This window comes from Styela clava, unplaced genomic scaffold, assembly GCF_964204865.1.
Source record: "Styela clava unplaced genomic scaffold, kaStyClav1.hap1.2 HAP1_SCAFFOLD_28, whole genome shotgun sequence".
NCBI classification, from domain to species: Eukaryota; Metazoa; Chordata; class Ascidiacea; order Stolidobranchia; family Styelidae; genus Styela; species Styela clava.
The window spans coordinates 177,501-195,000 of NW_027556581.1; the positions used below are offsets into that span (position 1 = coordinate 177,501).

General features: G+C 55.6%; 1 non-coding gene across 1 annotated transcript in view; it reads right to left on the reverse strand.

Moving 5' to 3' along the window:
* LOC144419057 (small subunit ribosomal RNA) overlaps positions 1 to 149 on the reverse strand; it is a 1,810-nt gene extending 1,661 nt beyond the window's left edge. Inside the window, exon 1 of the ribosomal RNA XR_013473821.1 lies at positions 1 to 149. This exon is cut by the window's left edge and continues 1,661 nt beyond it. This is a non-coding gene — a ribosomal RNA (small subunit ribosomal RNA).
* Positions 150 to 17,500: the final 17,351 nt, after the last annotated feature.

A 17,500-nucleotide genomic window follows, 5' to 3' on the forward strand; every position in this document is an offset into this window, starting at 1 on the left:
CACAGTTATCCACTTCGCTTACGAGACCAAATAAACCAAGACTGATTTAATGAGCCATTCGCAGTTTCGCTTTACGAGAACTCGTACTTGCACCTGCATGGCTTAATCTTTGAGACAAGCATATCACTACTGGCAGGATCAACCAGATAGCTGCGACAGCTGCGCTCGGCCCTTGCTGGGCCGCCCGGCGCGTGCTCGTCGCATTCGTTTAAGACCGAGGCGATCGCCTGCGGCCGTACTCGGCTTCGACAGTCGCTGGCCGCGACGTCCACGCTCTCGCCGGCAGTGCCAGGCGGAGCGATTTGCGTTTTTTCTTTGCTCGCCCTCTCTCGGGCTCGATCCATTCAGTTTCGCACAAACAAGAGCTCTGCCGGCCGCCTGCAGCGGTGCCTAAAACCCGGGCATAACAATGCGACCGTTCTGCTAGGCCGACAAGCGCTCAAGCCAGACGCTCGATCGAACGCCCCCTACATATTAGTCGAGACAACGGCTCGCTCATTAGCATCGCGTTTGTACTTTAACTTTTTTCGGCTCGGCTTCTTTCGACGCCGATGCCGGCGACGCAGCACTCTCTCGCCCGCCAGCCACCTAGAAAAGGGTGCGCTCCGACCGGCCCCGCACCGCTCTTTCTTGGCTCATTCGAAATTACTGTCTTTCGCTCTGACATGCCTTACCTAGGGTTAGGTTAGTATGCTTGCACGTTTGTACTTTAACTTTTTTCGGCTCGGCTTCTTTCGACGCCGATGCCGGCGACGCAGCACTCTCTCGCCCGCCAGCCACCGAGAAAAGGGTGCGCTCCGACCGGCCCCGCACCGCTCTTTCATGGCTCATTCGAGTTTACTGTCTTTCGCTCTGACATGCCTTACCTAGGGTTAGGTTAGTATGCTTGCACGTTTGTACTTTAACTTTTTTTGGCTCGGCTTCTTTCGACGCCGATGCCGGCGACGCAGCACTCTCTCGCCCGCCAGCCACCGAGAAAAGGGTGCGCTCCGACCGGCCCCGCACCGCTCTTTCATGGCTCATTCGAAATTACTGTCTTTCGCTCTGACATGCCTTACCTAGGGTTAGGTTAGTATGCTTGCACGTTTGTACTTTAACTTTTTTCGGCTCGGCTTCTTTCGACGCCGATGCCGGCGACGCAGCACTCTCTCGCCCGCCAGCCACCGAGAAAAGGGTGCGCTCCGACCGGCCCCGCACCGCTCTTTCATGGCTCATTCGAGTTTACTGTCTTTCGCTCTGACATGCCTTACCTAGGGTTAGGTTAGTATGCTTGCACGTTTGTACTTTAACTTTTTTCGGCTCGGCTTCTTTCGACGCCGATGCCGGCGACGCAGCACTCTCTCGCCCGCCAGCCACCGAGAAAAGGGTGCGCTCCGACCGGCCCCGCACCGCTCTTTCTTGGCTCATTCGAAATTACTGTCTTTCGCTCTGACATGCCTTACCTAGGGTTAGGTTAGTATGCTTGCACGTTTGTACTTTAACTTTTTTCGGCTCGGCTTCTTTCGACGCCGATGCCGGCGACGCAGCACTCTCTCGCCCGCCAGCCACCGAGAAAAGGGTGCGCTCCGACCGGCCCCGCACCGCTCTTTCATGGCTCATTCGAAATTACTGTCTTTCGCTCTGACATGCCTTACCTAGGGTTAGGTTAGTATGCTTGCACGTTTGTACTTTAACTTTTTTTGGCTCGGCTTCTTTCGACGCCGATGCCGGCGACGCAGCACTCTCTCGCCCGCCAGCCACCTAGAAAAGGGTGCGCTCCGACCGGCCCCGCACCGCTCTTTCTTGGCTCATTCGAAATTACTGTCTTTCGCTCTGACATGCCTTACCTAGGGTTAGGTTAGTATGCTTGCACGTTTGTACTTTAACTTTTTTCGGCTCGGCTTCTTTCGACGCCGATGCCGGCGACGCAGCACTCTCTCGCCCGCCAGCCACCGAGAAAAGGGTGCGCTCCGACCGGCCCCGCACCGCTCTTTCATGGCTCATTCGAGTTTACTGTCTTTCGCTCTGACATGCCTTACCTAGGGTTAGGTTAGTATGCTTGCACGTTTGTACTTTAACTTTTTTTGGCTCGGCTTCTTTCGACGCCGATGCCGGCGACGCAGCACTCTCTCGCCCGCCAGCCACCGAGAAAAGGGTGCGCTCCGACCGGCCCCGCACCGCTCTTTCATGGCTCATTCGAAATTACTGTCTTTCGCTCTGACATGCCTTACCTAGGGTTAGGTTAGTATGCTTGCACGTTTGTACTTTAACTTTTTTCGGCTCGGCTTCTTTCGACGCCGATGCCGGCGACGCAGCACTCTCTCGCCCGCCAGCCACCGAGAAAAGGGTGCGCTCCGACCGGCCCCGCACCGCTCTTTCATGGCTCATTCGAGTTTACTGTCTTTCGCTCTGACATGCCTTACCTAGGGTTAGGTTAGTATGCTTGCACGTTTGTACTTTAACTTTTTTCGGCTCGGCTTCTTTCGACGCCGATGCCGGCGACGCAGCACTCTCTCGCCCGCCAGCCACCGAGAAAAGGGTGCGCTCCGACCGGCCCCGCACCGCTCTTTCTTGGCTCATTCGAAATTACTGTCTTTCGCTCTGACATGCCTTACCTAGGGTTAGGTTAGTATGCTTGCACGTTTGTACTTTAACTTTTTTCGGCTCGGCTTCTTTCGACGCCGATGCCGGCGACGCAGCACTCTCTCGCCCGCCAGCCACCGAGAAAAGGGTGCGCTCCGACCGGCCCCGCACCGCTCTTTCATGGCTCATTCGAAATTACTGTCTTTCGCTCTGACATGCCTTACCTAGGGTTAGGTTAGTATGCTTGCACGTTTGTACTTTAACTTTTTTTGGCTCGGCTTCTTTCGACGCCGATGCCGGCGACGCAGCACTCTCTCGCCCGCCAGCCACCTAGAAAAGGGTGCGCTCCGACCGGCCCCGCACCGCTCTTTCTTGGCTCATTCGAAATTACTGTCTTTCGCTCTGACATGCCTTACCTAGGGTTAGGTTAGTATGCTTGCACGTTTGTACTTTAACTTTTTTTGGCTCGGCTTCTTTCGACGCCGATGCCGGCGACGCAGCACTCTCTCGCCCGCCAGCCACCGAGAAAAGGGTGCGCTCCGACCGGCCCCGCACCGCTCTTTCATGGCTCATTCGAGTTTACTGTCTTTCGCTCTGACATGCCTTACCTAGGGTTAGGTTAGTATGCTTGCACGTTTGTACTTTAACTTTTTTTGGCTCGGCTTCTTTCGACGCCGATGCCGGCGACGCAGCACTCTCTCGCCCGCCAGCCACCGAGAAAAGGGTGCGCTCCGACCGGCCCCGCACCGCTCTTTCATGGCTCATTCGAAATTACTGTCTTTCGCTCTGACATGCCTTACCTAGGGTTAGGTTAGTATGCTTGCACGTTTGTACTTTAACTTTTTTCGGCTCGGCTTCTTTCGACGCCGATGCCGGCGACGCAGCACTCTCTCGCCCGCCAGCCACCGAGAAAAGGGTGCGCTCCGACCGGCCCCGCACCGCTCTTTCATGGCTCATTCGAGTTTACTGTCTTTCGCTCTGACATGCCTTACCTAGGGTTAGGTTAGTATGCTTGCACGTTTGTACTTTAACTTTTTTCGGCTCGGCTTCTTTCGACGCCGATGCCGGCGACGCAGCACTCTCTCGCCCGCCAGCCACCGAGAAAAGGGTGCGCTCCGACCGGCCCCGCACCGCTCTTTCTTGGCTCATTCGAAATTACTGTCTTTCGCTCTGACATGCCTTACCTAGGGTTAGGTTAGTATGCTTGCACGTTTGTACTTTAACTTTTTTCGGCTCGGCTTCTTTCGACGCCGATGCCGGCGACGCAGCACTCTCTCGCCCGCCAGCCACCGAGAAAAGGGTGCGCTCCGACCGGCCCCGCACCGCTCTTTCATGGCTCATTCGAAATTACTGTCTTTCGCTCTGACATGCCTTACCTAGGGTTAGGTTAGTATGCTTGCACGTTTGTACTTTAACTTTTTTTGGCTCGGCTTCTTTCGACGCCGATGCCGGCGACGCAGCACTCTCTCGCCCGCCAGCCACCTAGAAAAGGGTGCGCTCCGACCGGCCCCGCACCGCTCTTTCTTGGCTCATTCGAAATTACTGTCTTTCGCTCTGACATGCCTTACCTAGGGTTAGGTTAGTATGCTTGCACGTTTGTACTTTAACTTTTTTTGGCTCGGCTTCTTTCGACGCCGATGCCGGCGACGCAGCACTCTCTCGCCCGCCAGCCACCGAGAAAAGGGTGCGCTCCGACCGGCCCCGCACCGCTCTTTCATGGCTCATTCGAAATTACTGTCTTTCGCTCTGACATGCCTTACCTAGGGTTAGGTTAGTATGCTTGCACGTTTGTACTTTAACTTTTTTCGGCTCGGCTTCTTTCGACGCCGATGCCGGCGACGCAGCACTCTCTCGCCCGCCAGCCACCGAGAAAAGGGTGCGCTCCGACCGGCCCCGCACCGCTCTTTCATGGCTCATTCGAGTTTACTGTCTTTCGCTCTGACATGCCTTACCTAGGGTTAGGTTAGTATGCTTGCACGTTTGTACTTTAACTTTTTTCGGCTCGGCTTCTTTCGACGCCGATGCCGGCGACGCAGCACTCTCTCGCCCGCCAGCCACCGAGAAAAGGGTGCGCTCCGACCGGCCCCGCACCGCTCTTTCTTGGCTCATTCGAAATTACTGTCTTTCGCTCTGACATGCCTTACCTAGGGTTAGGTTAGTATGCTTGCACGTTTGTACTTTAACTTTTTTCGGCTCGGCTTCTTTCGACGCCGATGCCGGCGACGCAGCACTCTCTCGCCCGCCAGCCACCGAGAAAAGGGTGCGCTCCGACCGGCCCCGCACCGCTCTTTCATGGCTCATTCGAAATTACTGTCTTTCGCTCTGACATGCCTTACCTAGGGTTAGGTTAGTATGCTTGCACGTTTGTACTTTAACTTTTTTTGGCTCGGCTTCTTTCGACGCCGATGCCGGCGACGCAGCACTCTCTCGCCCGCCAGCCACCTAGAAAAGGGTGCGCTCCGACCGGCCCCGCACCGCTCTTTCTTGGCTCATTCGAAATTACTGTCTTTCGCTCTGACATGCCTTACCTAGGGTTAGGTTAGTATGCTTGCACGTTTGTACTTTAACTTTTTTTGGCTCGGCTTCTTTCGACGCCGATGCCGGCGACGCAGCACTCTCTCGCCCGCCAGCCACCGAGAAAAGGGTGCGCTCCGACCGGCCCCGCACCGCTCTTTCATGGCTCATTCGAAATTACTGTCTTTCGCTCTGACATGCCTTACCTAGGGTTAGGTTAGTATGCTTGCACGTTTGTACTTTAACTTTTTTCGGCTCGGCTTCTTTCGACGCCGATGCCGGCGACGCAGCACTCTCTCGCCCGCCAGCCACCGAGAAAAGGGTGCGCTCCGACCGGCCCCGCACCGCTCTTTCTTGGCTCATTCGAAATTACTGTCTTTCGCTCTGACATGCCTTACCTAGGGTTAGGTTAGTATGCTTGCACTTTTGTACTTTAACTTTTTTCGGCTCGGCTTCTTTCGACGCCGATGCCGGCGACGCAGCACTCTCTCGCCCGCCAGCCACCGAGAAAAGGGTGCGCTCCGACCGGCCCCGCACCGCTCTTTCATGGCTCATTCGAAATTACTGTCTTTCGCTCTGACATGCCTTACCTAGGGTTAGGTTAGTATGCTTGCACGTTTGTACTTTAACTTTTTTTGGCTCGGCTTCTTTCGACGCCGATGCCGGCGACGCAGCACTCTCTCGCCCGCCAGCCACCTAGAAAAGGGTGCGCTCCGACCGGCCCCGCACCGCTCTTTCTTGGCTCATTCGAAATTACTGTCTTTCGCTCTGACATGCCTTACCTAGGGTTAGGTTAGTATGCTTGCACGTTTGTACTTTAACTTTTTTCGGCTCGGCTTCTTTCGACGCCGATGCCGGCGACGCAGCACTCTCTCGCCCGCCAGCCACCGAGAAAAGGGTGCGTTCCGACCGGCCCCGCACCGCTCTTTCATGGCTCATTCGAAATTACTGTCTTTCGCTCTGACATGCCTTACCTAGGGTTAGGTTAGTATGCTTGCACGTTTGTACTTTAACTTTTTTTGGCTCGGCTTCTTTCGACGCCGATGCCGGCGACGCAGCACTCTCTCGCCCGCCAGCCACCTAGAAAAGGGTGCGCTCCGACCGGCCCCGCACCGCTCTTTCTTGGCTCATTCGAAATTACTGTCTTTCGCTCTGACATGCCTTACCTAGGGTTAGGTTAGTATGCTTGCACGTTTGTACTTTAACTTTTTTTGGCTCGGCTTCTTTCGACGCCGATGCCGGCGACGCAGCACTCTCTCGCCCGCCAGCCACCGAGAAAAGGGTGCGCTCCGACCGGCCCCGCACCGCTCTTTCATGGCTCATTCGAGTTTACTGTCTTTCGCTCTGACATGCCTTACCTAGGGTTAGGTTAGTATGCTTGCACGTTTGTACTTTAACTTTTTTCGGCTCGGCTTCTTTCGACGCCGATGCCGGCGACGCAGCACTCTCTCGCCCGCCAGCCACCGAGAAAAGGGTGCGCTCCGACCGGCCCCGCACCGCTCTTTCATGGCTCATTCGAAATTACTGTCTTTCGCTCTGACATGCCTTACCTAGGGTTAGGTTAGTATGCTTGCACGTTTGTACTTTAACTTTTTTCGGCTCGGCTTCTTTCGACGCCGATGCCGGCGACGCAGCACTCTCTCGCCCGCCAGCCACCGAGAAAAGGGTGCGCTCCGACCGGCCCCGCACCGCTCTTTCATGGCTCATTCGAGTTTACTGTCTTTCGCTCTGACATGCCTTACCTAGGGTTAGGTTAGTATGCTTGCACGTTTGTACATTAACTTTTTTCGGCTCGGCTTCTTTCGACGCCGATGCCGGCGACGCAGCACTCTCTCGCCCGCCAGCCACCGAGAAAAGGGTGCGCTCCGACCGGCCCCGCACCGCTCTTTCTTGGCTCATTCGAAATTACTGTCTTTCGCTCTGACATGCCTTACCTAGGGTTAGGTTAGTATGCTTGCACGTTTGTACTTTAACTTTTTTTGGCTCGGCTTCTTTCGACGCCGATGCCGGCGACGCAGCACTCTCTCGCCCGCCAGCCACCTAGAAAAGGGTGCGCTCCGACCGGCCCCGCACCGCTCTTTCTTGGCTCATTCGAAATTACTGTCTTTCGCTCTGACATGCCTTACCTAGGGTTAGGTTAGTATGCTTGCACGTTTGTACTTTAACTTTTTTCGGCTCGGCTTCTTTCGACGCCGATGCCGGCGACGCAGCACTCTCTCGCCCGCCAGCCACCGAGAAAAGGGTGCGCTCCGACCGGCCCCGCACCGCTCTTTCATGGCTCATTCGAGTTTACTGTCTTTCGCTCTGACATGCCTTACCTAGGGTTAGGTTAGTATGCTTGCACGTTTGTACATTAACTTTTTTCGGCTCGGCTTCTTTCGACGCCGATGCCGGCGACGCAGCACTCTCTCGCCCGCCAGCCACCGAGAAAAGGGTGCGCTCCGACCGGCCCCGCACCGCTCTTTCTTGGCTCATTCGAAATTACTGTCTTTCGCTCTGACATGCCTTACCTAGGGTTAGGTTAGTATGCTTGCACGTTTGTACTTTAACTTTTTTCGGCTCGGCTTCTTTCGACGCCGATGCCGGCGACGCAGCACTCTCTCGCCCGCCAGCCACCGAGAAAAGGGTGCGCTCCGACCGGCCCCGCACCGCTCTTTCTTGGCTCATTCGAAATTACTGTCTTTCGCTCTGACATGCCTTACCTAGGGTTAGGTTAGTATGCTTGCACGTTTGTACTTTAACTTTTTTCGGCTCGGCTTCTTTCGACGCCGATGCCGGCGACGCAGCACTCTCTCGCCCGCCAGCCACCGAGAAAAGGGTGCGCTCCGACCGGCCCCGCACCGCTCTTTCATGGCTCATTCGAAATTACTGTCTTTCGCTCTGACATGCCTTACCTAGGGTTAGGTTAGTATGCTTGCACGTTTGTACTTTAACTTTTTTCGGCTCGGCTTCTTTCGACGCCGATGCCGGCGACGCAGCACTCTCTCGCCCGCCAGCCACCGAGAAAAGGGTGCGCTCCGACCGGCCCCGCACCGCTCTTTCATGGCTCATTCGAGTTTACTGTCTTTCGCTCTGACATGCCTTACCTAGGGTTAGGTTAGTATGCTTGCACGTTTGTACTTTAACTTTTTTCGGCTCGGCTTCTTTCGACGCCGATGCCGGCGACGCAGCACTCTCTCGCCCGCCAGCCACCGAGAAAAGGGTGCGCTCCGACCGGCCCCGCACCGCTCTTTCTTGGCTCATTCGAAATTACTGTCTTTCGCTCTGACATGCCTTACCTAGGGTTAGGTTAGTATGCTTGCACGTTTGTACTTTAACTTTTTTCGGCTCGGCTTCTTTCGACGCCGATGCCGGCGACGCAGCACTCTCTCGCCCGCCAGCCACCGAGAAAAGGGTGCGCTCCGACCGGCCCCGCACCGCTCTTTCATGGCTCATTCGAAATTACTGTCTTTCGCTCTGACATGCCTTACCTAGGGTTAGGTTAGTATGCTTGCACGTTTGTACTTTAACTTTTTTTGGCTCGGCTTCTTTCGACGCCGATGCCGGCGACGCAGCACTCTCTCGCCCGCCAGCCACCTAGAAAAGGGTGCGCTCCGACCGGCCCCGCACCGCTCTTTCTTGGCTCATTCGAAATTACTGTCTTTCGCTCTGACATGCCTTACCTAGGGTTAGGTTAGTATGCTTGCACGTTTGTACTTTAACTTTTTTTGGCTCGGCTTCTTTCGACGCCGATGCCGGCGACGCAGCACTCTCTCGCCCGCCAGCCACCGAGAAAAGGGTGCGCTCCGACCGGCCCCGCACCGCTCTTTCATGGCTCATTCGAGTTTACTGTCTTTCGCTCTGACATGCCTTACCTAGGGTTAGGTTAGTATGCTTGCACGTTTGTACTATAACTTTTTTTGGCTCGGCTTCTTTCGACGCCGATGCCGGCGACGCAGCACTCTCTCGCCCGCCAGCCACCGAGAAAAGGGTGCGCTCCGACCGGCCCCGCACCGCTCTTTCATGGCTCATTCGAAATTACTGTCTTTCGCTCTGACATGCCTTACCTAGGGTTAGGTTAGTATGCTTGCACGTTTGTACTTTAACTTTTTTCGGCTCGGCTTCTTTCGACGCCGATGCCGGCGACGCAGCACTCTCTCGCCCGCCAGCCACCGAGAAAAGGGTGCGCTCCGACCGGCCCCGCACCGCTCTTTCATGGCTCATTCGAGTTTACTGTCTTTCGCTCTGACATGCCTTACCTAGGGTTAGGTTAGTATGCTTGCACGTTTGTACTTTAACTTTTTTCGGCTCGGCTTCTTTCGACGCCGATGCCGGCGACGCAGCACTCTCTCGCCCGCCAGCCACCGAGAAAAGGGTGCGCTCCGACCGGCCCCGCACCGCTCTTTCTTGGCTCATTCGAAATTACTGTCTTTCGCTCTGACATGCCTTACCTAGGGTTAGGTTAGTATGCTTGCACGTTTGTACTTTAACTTTTTTCGGCTCGGCTTCTTTCGACGCCGATGCCGGCGACGCAGCACTCTCTCGCCCGCCAGCCACCGAGAAAAGGGTGCGCTCCGACCGGCCCCGCACCGCTCTTTCATGGCTCATTCGAAATTACTGTCTTTCGCTCTGACATGCCTTACCTAGGGTTAGGTTAGTATGCTTGCACGTTTGTACTTTAACTTTTTTTGGCTCGGCTTCTTTCGACGCCGATGCCGGCGACGCAGCACTCTCTCGCCCGCCAGCCACCTAGAAAAGGGTGCGCTCCGACCGGCCCCGCACCGCTCTTTCTTGGCTCATTCGAAATTACTGTCTTTCGCTCTGACATGCCTTACCTAGGGTTAGGTTAGTATGCTTGCACGTTTGTACTTTAACTTTTTTTGGCTCGGCTTCTTTCGACGCCGATGCCGGCGACGCAGCACTCTCTCGCCCGCCAGCCACCGAGAAAAGGGTGCGCTCCGACCGGCCCCGCACCGCTCTTTCATGGCTCATTCGAAATTACTGTCTTTCGCTCTGACATGCCTTACCTAGGGTTAGGTTAGTATGCTTGCACGTTTGTACTTTAACTTTTTTCGGCTCGGCTTCTTTCGACGCCGATGCCGGCGACGCAGCACTCTCTCGCCCGCCAGCCACCGAGAAAAGGGTGCGCTCCGACCGGCCCCGCACCGCTCTTTCTTGGCTCATTCGAAATTACTGTCTTTCGCTCTGACATGCCTTACCTAGGGTTAGGTTAGTATGCTTGCACTTTTGTACTTTAACTTTTTTCGGCTCGGCTTCTTTCGACGCCGATGCCGGCGACGCAGCACTCTCTCGCCCGCCAGCCACCGAGAAAAGGGTGCGCTCCGACCGGCCCCGCACCGCTCTTTCATGGCTCATTCGAAATTACTGTCTTTCGCTCTGACATGCCTTACCTAGGGTTAGGTTAGTATGCTTGCACGTTTGTACTTTAACTTTTTTTGGCTCGGCTTCTTTCGACGCCGATGCCGGCGACGCAGCACTCTCTCGCCCGCCAGCCACCTAGAAAAGGGTGCGCTCCGACCGGCCCCGCACCGCTCTTTCTTGGCTCATTCGAAATTACTGTCTTTCGCTCTGACATGCCTTACCTAGGGTTAGGTTAGTATGCTTGCACGTTTGTACTTTAACTTTTTTCGGCTCGGCTTCTTTCGACGCCGATGCCGGCGACGCAGCACTCTCTCGCCCGCCAGCCACCGAGAAAAGGGTGCGCTCCGACCGGCCCCGCACCGCTCTTTCATGGCTCATTCGAAATTACTGTCTTTCGCTCTGACATGCCTTACCTAGGGTTAGGTTAGTATGCTTGCACGTTTGTACTTTAACTTTTTTTGGCTCGGCTTCTTTCGACGCCGATGCCGGCGACGCAGCACTCTCTCGCCCGCCAGCCACCTAGAAAAGGGTGCGCTCCGACCGGCCCCGCACCGCTCTTTCTTGGCTCATTCGAAATTACTGTCTTTCGCTCTGACATGCCTTACCTAGGGTTAGGTTAGTATGCTTGCACGTTTGTACTTTAACTTTTTTTGGCTCGGCTTCTTTCGACGCCGATGCCGGCGACGCAGCACTCTCTCGCCCGCCAGCCACCGAGAAAAGGGTGCGCTCCGACCGGCCCCGCACCGCTCTTTCATGGCTCATTCGAGTTTACTGTCTTTCGCTCTGACATGCCTTACCTAGGGTTAGGTTAGTATGCTTGCACGTTTGTACTTTAACTTTTTTCGGCTCGGCTTCTTTCGACGCCGATGCCGGCGACGCAGCACTCTCTCGCCCGCCAGCCACCGAGAAAAGGGTGCGCTCCGACCGGCCCCGCACCGCTCTTTCATGGCTCATTCGAAATTACTGTCTTTCGCTCTGACATGCCTTACCTAGGGTTAGGTTAGTATGCTTGCACGTTTGTACTTTAACTTTTTTCGGCTCGGCTTCTTTCGACGCCGATGCCGGCGACGCAGCACTCTCTCGCCCGCCAGCCACCGAGAAAAGGGTGCGCTCCGACCGGCCCCGCACCGCTCTTTCATGGCTCATTCGAGTTTACTGTCTTTCGCTCTGACATGCCTTACCTAGGGTTAGGTTAGTATGCTTGCACGTTTGTACATTAACTTTTTTCGGCTCGGCTTCTTTCGACGCCGATGCCGGCGACGCAGCACTCTCTCGCCCGCCAGCCACCGAGAAAAGGGTGCGCTCCGACCGGCCCCGCACCGCTCTTTCTTGGCTCATTCGAAATTACTGTCTTTCGCTCTGACATGCCTTACCTAGGGTTAGGTTAGTATGCTTGCACGTTTGTACTTTAACTTTTTTTGGCTCGGCTTCTTTCGACGCCGATGCCGGCGACGCAGCACTCTCTCGCCCGCCAGCCACCTAGAAAAGGGTGCGCTCCGACCGGCCCCGCACCGCTCTTTCTTGGCTCATTCGAAATTACTGTCTTTCGCTCTGACATGCCTTACCTAGGGTTAGGTTAGTATGCTTGCACGTTTGTACTTTAACTTTTTTCGGCTCGGCTTCTTTCGACGCCGATGCCGGCGACGCAGCACTCTCTCGCCCGCCAGCCACCGAGAAAAGGGTGCGCTCCGACCGGCCCCGCACCGCTCTTTCATGGCTCATTCGAGTTTACTGTCTTTCGCTCTGACATGCCTTACCTAGGGTTAGGTTAGTATGCTTGCACGTTTGTACATTAACTTTTTTCGGCTCGGCTTCTTTCGACGCCGATGCCGGCGACGCAGCACTCTCTCGCCCGCCAGCCACCGAGAAAAGGGTGCGCTCCGACCGGCCCCGCACCGCTCTTTCTTGGCTCATTCGAAATTACTGTCTTTCGCTCTGACATGCCTTACCTAGGGTTAGGTTAGTATGCTTGCACGTTTGTACTTTAACTTTTTTCGGCTCGGCTTCTTTCGACGCCGATGCCGGCGACGCAGCACTCTCTCGCCCGCCAGCCACCGAGAAAAGGGTGCGCTCCGACCGGCCCCGCACCGCTCTTTCTTGGCTCATTCGAAATTACTGTCTTTCGCTCTGACATGCCTTACCTAGGGTTAGGTTAGTATGCTTGCACGTTTGTACTTTAACTTTTTTCGGCTCGGCTTCTTTCGACGCCGATGCCGGCGACGCAGCACTCTCTCGCCCGCCAGCCACCGAGAAAAGGGTGCGCTCCGACCGGCCCCGCACCGCTCTTTCATGGCTCATTCGAAATTACTGTCTTTCGCTCTGACATGCCTTACCTAGGGTTAGGTTAGTATGCTTGCACGTTTGTACTTTAACTTTTTTCGGCTCGGCTTCTTTCGACGCCGATGCCGGCGACGCAGCACTCTCTCGCCCGCCAGCCACCGAGAAAAGGGTGCGCTCCGACCGGCCCCGCACCGCTCTTTCATGGCTCATTCGAGTTTACTGTCTTTCGCTCTGACATGCCTTACCTAGGGTTAGGTTAGTATGCTTGCACGTTTGTACTTTAACTTTTTTCGGCTCGGCTTCTTTCGACGCCGATGCCGGCGACGCAGCACTCTCTCGCCCGCCAGCCACCGAGAAAAGGGTGCGCTCCGACCGGCCCCGCACCGCTCTTTCTTGGCTCATTCGAAATTACTGTCTTTCGCTCTGACATGCCTTACCTAGGGTTAGGTTAGTATGCTTGCACGTTTGTACTTTAACTTTTTTCGGCTCGGCTTCTTTCGACGCCGATGCCGGCGACGCAGCACTCTCTCGCCCGCCAGCCACCGAGAAAAGGGTGCGCTCCGACCGGCCCCGCACCGCTCTTTCATGGCTCATTCGAAATTACTGTCTTTCGCTCTGACATGCCTTACCTAGGGTTAGGTTAGTATGCTTGCACGTTTGTACTTTAACTTTTTTTGGCTCGGCTTCTTTCGACGCCGATGCCGGCGACGCAGCACTCTCTCGCCCGCCAGCCACCTAGAAAAGGGTGCGCTCCGACCGGCCCCGCACCGCTCTTTCTTGGCTCATTCGAAATTACTGTCTTTCGCTCTGACATGCCTTACCTAGGGTTAGGTTAGTATGCTTGCACGTTTGTACTTTAACTTTTTTTGGCTCGGCTTCTTTCGACGCCGATGCCGGCGACGCAGCACTCTCTCGCCCGCCAGCCACCGAGAAAAGGGTGCGCTCCGACCGGCCCCGCACCGCTCTTTCATGGCTCATTCGAGTTTACTGTCTTTCGCTCTGACATGCCTTACCTAGGGTTAGGTTAGTATGCTTGCACGTTTGTACTTTAACTTTTTTTGGCTCGGCTTCTTTCGACGCCGATGCCGGCGACGCAGCACTCTCTCGCCCGCCAGCCACCGAGAAAAGGGTGCGCTCCGACCGGCCCCGCACCGCTCTTTCATGGCTCATTCGAGTTTACTGTCTTTCGCTCTGACATGCCTTACCTAGGGTTAGGTTAGTATGCTTGCACGTTTGTACTTCAACTTTTTTTGGCTCGGCTTCTTTCGACGCCGATGCCGGCGACGCAGCACTCTCTCGCCCGCCAGCCACCGAGAAAAGGGTGCGCTCCGACCGGCCCCGCACCGCTCTTTCATGGCTCATTCGAAATTACTGTCTTTCGCTCTGACATGCCTTACCTAGGGTTAGGTTAGTATGCTTGCACGTTTGTACTTTAACTTTTTTCGGCTCGGCTTCTTTCGACGCCGATGCCGGCGACGCAGCACTCTCTCGCCCGCCAGCCACCGAGAAAAGGGTGCGCTCCGACCGGCCCCGCACCGCTCTTTCATGGCTCATTCGAGTTTACTGTCTTTCGCTCTGACATGCCTTACCTAGGGTTAGGTTAGTATGCTTGCACGTTTGTACTTTAACTTTTTTCGGCTCGGCTTCTTTCGACGCCGATGCCGGCGACGCAGCACTCTCTCGCCCGCCAGCCACCGAGAAAAGGGTGCGCTCCGACCGGCCCCGCACCGCTCTTTCTTGGCTCATTCGAAATTACTGTCTTTCGCTCTGACATGCCTTACCTAGGGTTAGGTTAGTATGCTTGCACGTTTGTACTTTAACTTTTTTCGGCTCGGCTTCTTTCGACGCCGATGCCGGCGACGCAGCACTCTCTCGCCCGCCAGCCACCGAGAAAAGGGTGCGCTCCGACCGGCCCCGCACCGCTCTTTCATGGCTCATTCGAAATTACTGTCTTTCGCTCTGACATGCCTTGCCTTACCTAGGGTTAGGTTAGTATGCTTGCACGTTTGTACTTTAACTTTTTTTGGCTCGGCTTCTTTCGACGCCGATGCCGGCGACGCAGCACTCTCTCGCCCGCCAGCCACCTAGAAAAGGGTGCGCTCCGACCGGCCCCGCACCGCTCTTTCTTGGCTCATTCGAAATTACTGTCTTTCGCTCTGACATGCCTTACCTAGGGTTAGGTTAGTATGCTTGCACGTTTGTACTTTAACTTTTTTTGGCTCGGCTTCTTTCGACGCCGATGCCGGCGACGCAGCACTCTCTCGCCCGCCAGCCACCGAGAAAAGGGTGCGCTCCGACCGGCCCCGCACCGCTCTTTCATGGCTCATTCGAAATTACTGTCTTTCGCTCTGACATGCCTTACCTAGGGTTAGGTTAGTATGCTTGCACGTTTGTACTTTAACTTTTTTCGGCTCGGCTTCTTTCGACGCCGATGCCGGCGACGCAGCACTCTCTCGCCCGCCAGCCACCGAGAAAAGGGTGCGCTCCGACCGGCCCCGCACCGCTCTTTCTTGGCTCATTCGAAATTACTGTCTTTCGCTCTGACATGCCTTACCTAGGGTTAGGTTAGTATGCTTGCACTTTTGTACTTTAACTTTTTTTGGCTCGGCTTCTTTCGACGCCGATGCCGGCGACGCAGCACTCTCTCGCCCGCCAGCCACCGAGAAAAGGGTGCGCTCCGACCGGCCCCGCACCGCTCTTTCATGGCTCATTCGAAATTACTGTCTTTCGCTCTGACATGCCTTACCTAGGGTTAGGTTAGTATGCTTGCACGTTTGTACTTTAACTTTTTTTGGCTCGGCTTCTTTCGACGCCGATGCCGGCGACGCAGCACTCTCTCGCCCGCCAGCCACCTAGAAAAGGGTGCGCTCCGACCGGCCCCGCACCGCTCTTTCTTGGCTCATTCGAAATTACTGTCTTTCGCTCTGACATGCCTTACCTAGGGTTAGGTTAGTATGCTTGCACGTTTGTACTTTAACTTTTTTCGGCTCGGCTTCTTTCGACGCCGATGCCGGCGACGCAGCACTCTCTCGCCCGCCAGCCACCGAGAAAAGGGTGCGCTCCGACCGGCCCCGCACCGCTCTTTCATGGCTCATTCGAAATTACTGTCTTTCGCTCTGACATGCCTTACCTAGGGTTAGGTTAGTATGCTTGCACGTTTGTACTTTAACTTTTTTTGGCTCGGCTTCTTTCGACGCCGATGCCGGCGACGCAGCACTCTCTCGCCCGCCAGCCACCTAGAAAAGGGTGCGCTCCGACCGGCCCCGCACCGCTCTTTCTTGGCTCATTCGAAATTACTGTCTTTCGCTCTGACATGCCTTACCTAGGGTTAGGTTAGTATGCTTGCACGTTTGTACTTTAACTTTTTTTGGCTCGGCTTCTTTCGACGCCGATGCCGGCGACGCAGCACTCTCTCGCCCGCCAGCCACCGAGAAAAGGGTGCGCTCCGACCGGCCCCGCACCGCTCTTTCATGGCTCATTCGAGTTTACTGTCTTTCGCTCTGACATGCCTTACCTAGGGTTAGGTTAGTATGCTTGCACGTTTGTACTTTAACTTTTTTCGGCTCGGCTTCTTTCGACGCCGATGCCGGCGACGCAGCACTCTCTCGCCCGCCAGCCACCGAGAAAAGGGTGCGCTCCGACCGGCCCCGCACCGCTCTTTCATGGCTCATTCGAAATTACTGTCTTTCGCTCTGACATGCCTTACCTAGGGTTAGGTTAGTATGCTTGCACGTTTGTACTTTAACTTTTTTCGGCTCGGCTTCTTTCGACGCCGATGCCGGCGACGCAGCACTCTCTCGCCCGCCAGCCACCGAGAAAAGGGTGCGCTCCGACCGGCCCCGCACCGCTCTTTCATGGCTCATTCGAGTTTACTGTCTTTCGCTCTGACATGCCTTACCTAGGGTTAGGTTAGTATGCTTGCACTTTGTACATTAACTTTTTTCGGCTCGGCTTCTTTCGACGCCGATGCCGGCGACGCAGCACTCTCTCGCCCGCCAGCCACCGAGAAAAGGGTGCGCTCCGACCGGCCCCGCACCGCTCTTTCTTGGCTCATTCGAAATTACTGTCTTTCGCTCTGACATGCCTTACCTAGGGTTAGGTTAGTATGCTTGCACGTTTGTACTTTAACTTTTTTTGGCTCGGCTTCTTTCGACGCCGATGCCGGCGACGCAGCACTCTCTCGCCCGCCAGCCACCTAGAAAAGGGTGCGCTCCGACCGGCCCCGCACCGCTCTTTCTTGGCTCATTCGAAATTACTGTCTTTCGCTCTGACATGCCTTACCTAGGGTTAGGTTAGTATGCTTGCACGTTTGTACTTTAACTTTTTTCGGCTCGGCTTCTTTCGACGCCGATGCCGGCGACGCAGCACTCTCTCGCCCGCCAGCCACCGAGAAAAGGGTGCGCTCCGACCGGCCCCGCACCGCTCTTTCATGGCTCATTCGAGTTTACTGTCTTTCGCTCTGACATGCCTTACCTAGGGTTAGGTTAGTATGCTTGCACGTTTGTACATTAACTTTTTTCGGCTCGGCTTCTTTCGACGCCGATGCCGGCGACGCAGCACTCTCTCGCCCGCCAGCCACCGAGAAAAGGGTGCGCTCCGACCGGCCCCGCACCGCTCTTTCTTGGCTCATTCGAAATTACTGTCTTTCGCTCTGACATGCCTTACCTAGGGTTAGGTTAGTATGCTTGCACGTTTGTACTTTAACTTTTTTCGGCTCGGCTTCTTTCGACGCCGATGCCGGCGACGCAGCACTCTCTCGCCCGCCAGCCACCGAGAAAAGGGT